Source organism: Argiope bruennichi, chromosome X1, assembly GCF_947563725.1.
Source record: "Argiope bruennichi chromosome X1, qqArgBrue1.1, whole genome shotgun sequence".
Lineage (NCBI taxonomy): Eukaryota > Metazoa > Arthropoda > Arachnida > Araneae > Araneidae > Argiope > Argiope bruennichi.
The window spans coordinates 35,633,055-35,639,563 of NC_079162.1; positions in this window are offsets into that span (position 1 = coordinate 35,633,055).

Sequence of the window (6,509 nt, forward strand, 5' to 3'; positions counted from 1 at the left end):
GATCAATTTTTGATAAACGTAGAAAGTGTACAATAATAAGATAACATTCTTAAAAAAACAATGGAGGAATTATCACATAGATTAGACCATAGTTAAAACTTTGAAACATGGACCATAAATTTTCTCTTAAATGTTTTTGTAATCGGTATGACTTCTCACAGAAAATTTTAATGAGCAATGAAATTACGCGATTATTAATTCAAGTATTTCAAGCAAACATTGATATAAATAACACATCCAGTGGCGTTAAAACTCACGAACTATTCGCTATCTCGTAAAAGCTCAAATATTGTCTCTGCAATGTGTTTTTGTTGGCAAAGCAATGCTATGGTATACATGGTCTAAATGATGTTATATGGTCTATAAACTTTGAATTTCGTTCTTCTGTTAACGAAATATGCACTTTGACTGCAATCATCTTGTAAAACTTAATTATTTGCCTTTTTTTATCTTTTTAATAATTGTTTTATATATTCAAACAGCAAAAAACAATCATCCGCAAAAACAAAGGTCCGCCGTTATCAGATCTGAAAGTTTGTAATGTTTTTTCCAGTGCTTTGATACTCCACGTTTAATTTTCATTCGGTCAATTATTTTAATTTTTTATTATTATTTATTAAACCCTAAGTCCTCCAAAGCAGCATTTGCTATTACAAAAGTATTTATGAAATATTCTGAAGATATCACAAATAGAGGCAACAGAGAGCAATTTAATGCAGATGTGAGCTGTTTTATTTTATAATACAGGACATGTTAATTTTTTTATAAAATTTAATTATTCTTTATCACTTATCAGAACGGTTTCTACTACTTTCTTTTGTTTTTTAGAGCACTCATCATAAACACTAAATGTTGATGTAATTATGAAAGTTTTCTTAAATAAATTTAAATTTCCATGCATTTTTTTTTTATCTTTTCTCTCACCTTTCTTTTATCTTGCAAAGCATGCGTGACAAAATTACTTATGGCCAATTTCCTGATCAGTCGTTGATCTTTTAATTTTTTTTCTCTAAGAAAGAAACATTACTTTCTTTTTTTCACAAATATATCATTGAAAATTCAAAAATTTGAAGGCAACAATAGCAAACATTTATCAAATTCTTAAAATTTAACAAGAATCTTTTTTTATCCTTTTCTATTATTAAATATTAGCAAATTTCTTTACTTGACATAATGTTTTTTTTTTCATTTGTAAAATTCGAATATTATAAACTATAAAAATAAAAGATTATTTCCTGAATTAAATTATCAGATCTTTCACTTATATCTGGATTTTTGGTGACGTAAGGTCACAGTGGAAAATCGGGGGCAAATTTTAAATACCTTACCCTTTACTCCGATTTGAAATGATCGTATTAATTGCAAAATATTTCTATAATTTATGCAAGTGCATAATTCTGCTATAAGAGATTCATTAATAATGAATTTTTCAAAATTAATTTATTAATCAACCAACATCAGTTGCAGCGATATTCATAATTCCCTCGATATGTTCCCAATTACCCCATAATCTGTTTTGGCTTCTGATTACAATAACGAACTAATATGAAGATGATATATTTGTAATGACAAGAAATTATTACTTATTGCCTTAGAATTTATTTCTCTGTCCCTTTTCAGCAACTCCAAATTAATAATTTGTAATTTTTTAATAAAAATATCCATATTTCATGAAATATCGCATATAAACTGTAATAACTATTTAAAATCTTATATTTCGAATAATTTATAATTATTCTATCTCAAATTTTCACGGGGAATAAACCTTTATAAAAACAAAATGAGACGCGAGAAGGAAATATCTAAGATTTAAAAATGCGTTTTAAAATGAATAAAAACAAGTAGTTAAATTTAGAAGTAAAACGTATAGTTTTCTCTTCAAGTAGAATGTTCAATTTCACATTCTCCGTATTTTTCTCTTACATTTACTCTACCTGTTAAATTCTATTTAATCGACAGCTTTTGGTAGAATAATTTTTATCTGTCTCTCGAAAATTGCAAATTATTTTTAACCACCAAAACAAATTTACATTTAATCAAATTAATGATTTTTAAACCTATAACTGTCAGGTTACCCTCATCAACTCCATCAAATCGTCAGAAATAAATAACATTTCTTAATTCTGGTAATTTCAACGCAATCAATCAAAATATAAATACTTGCAAAATTCAATCGTGAATGATTCGAAGTAAATTAATTTCTTCATATCCACAATCTCCATTTCTTGTTGAAACGAATCAAAATCATCAAATTCAAATATCTCTCTCAGCATCATTTTCTTCGACGTCAGTTTTCTTGTTTTCTTCCATCTTAGTGTCAAATAACATCTAATTCCTATTAATAACCAACTATCACTTATGAAAAGTCTATCATATGTATGTAGATTACATGGTAATACCAATTAAATGTACCAATTGTTAACTTGGCGTAAATAAATGAATATTATTGGCTGGACAGTGCATTATCACGCTCCCAGATTTAATATTGCTTTTTACCATTTAATAAATTATTGAAAATGCATGAAATGTAGATTTTTATTACGAAAGATGCTATTTTTAATGGGTTATAATAAAAACTGACTGGGGTTATTAAGAATAACATCTTGTTGACATTTATCTAATATAAGTAAATGTTAGAAAATAACATTGAAAAAAGCAGGAAAATATCGTTCGCCTTCTTTTAAAGTACCTCAAAAAAGATATTCCATTTCCATTATCCATTAAAAAAGATATTCCTTATAAAAGCTTACCATTTCGCTGAAACTTCACCGGGGCTTATGTTCCCGAGTATATTTCATAACCATATGTGGTTTCACATTATGTCTTATAAAAATATTATATCATTGCATTTTTATATATTGATAACATTACTCCATTTCAATATTACAGCTACAAAAAATGAGACATTCCACCATTTCTTTCGGCAGGGCTTTCTTATTATACAATATTAATAATAAGTTTTTATAATCTCTCAAAATTTATCATGTCACTTAAATAAACTGTGAATTCATTCAGAAACTGACGCCTATCACAAAAAATGAAACTTTTCTCACCATTTAACTATTTCCTCCTTCCCACTAAATTCTTCATCCACTACACATTTCACATGACGTCATTCCGTTCGTATATGATTTACTCTACATTAACACGAGAATTCAGTACTTGTAAGGCTTTATTAGGAGTTAAGAAATGAAAGAAATGCCTTAGATTTTTCTGTCCATTTCTGTCTGCAAATCCACAACAAATATGATGGTAATTTGTCAAACAAATAAATAGACACGATGAGGAAAGCATTATTACGAGATAGACTTTCATAACCGCCGCCTTTTATAATACTGAACATAACAATAAATCGATAAATCATCTATTTCGAGACAGTTATACTCACCTCTTTATAGTCTTGCTTTCATTTTTGAAAAGAATAATCGCAAATGTTGTTGCAAATATATGCTTTACGTTTTGGAATGTCAATATCTACTTTTGACGTATTGGAATGGATATTTTATAACTATCCATTAAAATGCGTCAAAAAATGTTTTTATTATTTTCAAACAGACAAATAGAAGTAAAAGAAAACATTTTTGGGCTATCTTTACTTTTCGAAAGAAAATGATTATGAGCAGTATATCAAAACAAGTCAATTCTCTGGGTGATTTTTGAGTCGATTTTCATACAGAATACACAGATACATCCCAGAAGTACGTTTTTCTGATATTATAGACAGAAGTAACATAATTTCTGGTGTGACTGTTAAAGCAGTCACAATGGGATTCTAAAGAATTTTTAAATTTAGTTGAAATAAAAAATATGGGCTCCAAAAATCTTTATAACTGTTCTGAATTTCAGCTCCACTTCCTTCTTAAAAATCAAATACGCTAGTTTTCTTGGAAATTATATCCAGTATGTCTTTTTAGTCGAATATTACTGGTTTTTCTCATCTTGTAACGAAGAGGTTTCACGCTGTCTTAAATTCTGAAATCTTATTCTCAAAAATTGGGAAGGTACTGTTTTAATTCGCAGTAGCGGCAAGGGGAAATAAGTTGTTTCTCTCCATTCTTATTTTTCCCATATTCTTGTTTTCATTCTTATTTTTCTCATATTCTTGTTTTCACTCTTATTTTTCTCAAATTCTTGTCATATTCTTATTTTTTTCCCCGTCCTCAGAAATTTTTGTTTGAAAATGTGGGAAAAAATACTGAAAATTTGTCATCTCAGCGATTCCCACGTTTAACTATTTTTTCTTTTGACATCGTAATATTTACATAGTTGTAGGGGTCTTGATAAGCAGCAAGATTTTCAGTTGTATCAGGATTTATTCATTCTAAACTTTTAAATTTAAAGAATACTAATAAAATCATTGCATCTCATTTATATTTTCTCATAAGATAAATTTTAGTAGAATTAAGTTAAAGAGTTGATATGTATGCACCTATCTTTATTAGAATCGCTATAAAATTATTTTTAGCAATATCTTTTGTACTAGATAATTATAAGTAAATTCTAGCGTTTAAAAAAGTTAAAAAAAGAATTTTTTGCGTGGATGACTAATATTTAATAAACGCTATATATATATATATATATATATAGTGAGAGAGAGAGTTAAATTTTATTCATTTTAGTAAATTTTTTGAAGTTAGCAACATTTTGCAAATAAAAAGTCTTTTTTTGCCTCATCTTAATCTTTGTGATTTTTTTATTATATGTCATTGAAAACAGCTTGTGTTCTGTTTAAATATGAGCCATGTTAAAGGATTCTGCAACAGAGTACATCATACAGATAGATAGACAAAAAATGAAGTTTGCCGCCGATTTTTATTACAGGTTCATTTTATATACATTTTATACGCATTCATATTATATTCATTTTTAATTTTATATCCATTCCAAATAGTAATGCGTTTTCTGTCTATTCTATTAAACTGATTTTACAAATATAAATAAATATTCGCTCTACTATACTTTTGATATGAGATTTTTTAAATTACCGGTAATAAACTTTTTTCAATCTTTCTGTTTCATAAAAATGCAATAAATGTTATGATAAGTTTCGGAATAAATCTAAATATATGCTTTCAAAGCAAAGCATAACTTCTATACGTACAATTCAAACGAATTTTTTAGGATGTTCGCCTACCTTAAAAATCATTTTTTATTCAAAAACCACAATTCGTTTTATTGTTTTATCTGAAAGACTGTTAATTTCAGATAAAACAATAAAAGACATGGCAGCATGGTTCAGACATAGTTACATATCCAAAACCATTTTTATTTTATCTCTATAATAATTAAATATGAAGGGCATTTTAATGGAACAGATAAAAATGAAATTGTATGCAATGCTATAAAAAAGTATTTTTCATTATTTTCATTAAGATTAATAAAAGTTATTACCTTTTTATATTTAATTTCGTTTACCCTATAAATTATTTTGGAATTCTTTCAATATGAATTTTTTTCTTTTGATGGCATTATCACAAATTTTGAACCACTTGTATCTTGATTTCCTTACGATATTGCAATTTCTGATTTTAAACGTTTGGAAAGCATATAAATAGTACATATGATAAGTATTAACTGATAATTGTATCTCTTAGTTAATTAACATACATTTTCAAGTTAAAAGATTGAAAAAACATTGCAATCTTCCGGTACCAGCTGCACTATAGATCACAATAAAAACCATGAAGAAAAAGACAAAAAAAAAATGTAAAACTGAAAATCAAGAACTGATCTAAGATATTTTGAAGAAAAAAACACTTTTTTTATCTCATTGAAAATTAAAAACAAGAACTTTAAACCCCTTTTCTCGAAATGTAGTTTTTCCGAAAATTTCTATTTCTCAAAAATGATTACTGAAATACTATTTGAAATACTTGTTTGAAATTTGTGTTCGCTTTGTTTTTTCCGTCCCAGAAAGTGAATCAAAATATAATGTGAGATGAACGTTTGTAAAATTCGATCCCTTTAAAGCTTTGATAAAATTCAAAAATTCAAAAAAAAAGAAAAAAAAAATCACACACAAAATTTTGTAATTTGTAAGAATTTAGAATAATTCCTAAACTTTTTCTTTAATCCTTAGCCAATATATCAATGATTATATATATTAAACAATACACTATTCCTGTCATTTATTTTTGAATCAGAATATTTGGAAAAAGGTGAAATTTGGTATTAAAAAATATTTTCTCAAATATTTGAAAAATATTTAAATTTAAAAATATCTTTGCGCAATTTATTTAAGTTTTACACAAATATCATTTGAAAATAGAATAGTTACAAATATCATAATTTTAAAAGAAGGCTTCTGAAACGAGTCGAATACCTTATGTAATTCAAATTAGTTTGACATATTGAATACAAATTATAGTTTTTGTTGTCTTATCCTTATTTAAATGGCGTAATTCTTTTAATTTGTTAGGCTTAGCTATAAAGTTTTTTTTTCTGCAATTGAGAAAATATTTTCTATTTAGAGTTTTAGCTAAACTGATATTGACGTAACTTAGCTAGGG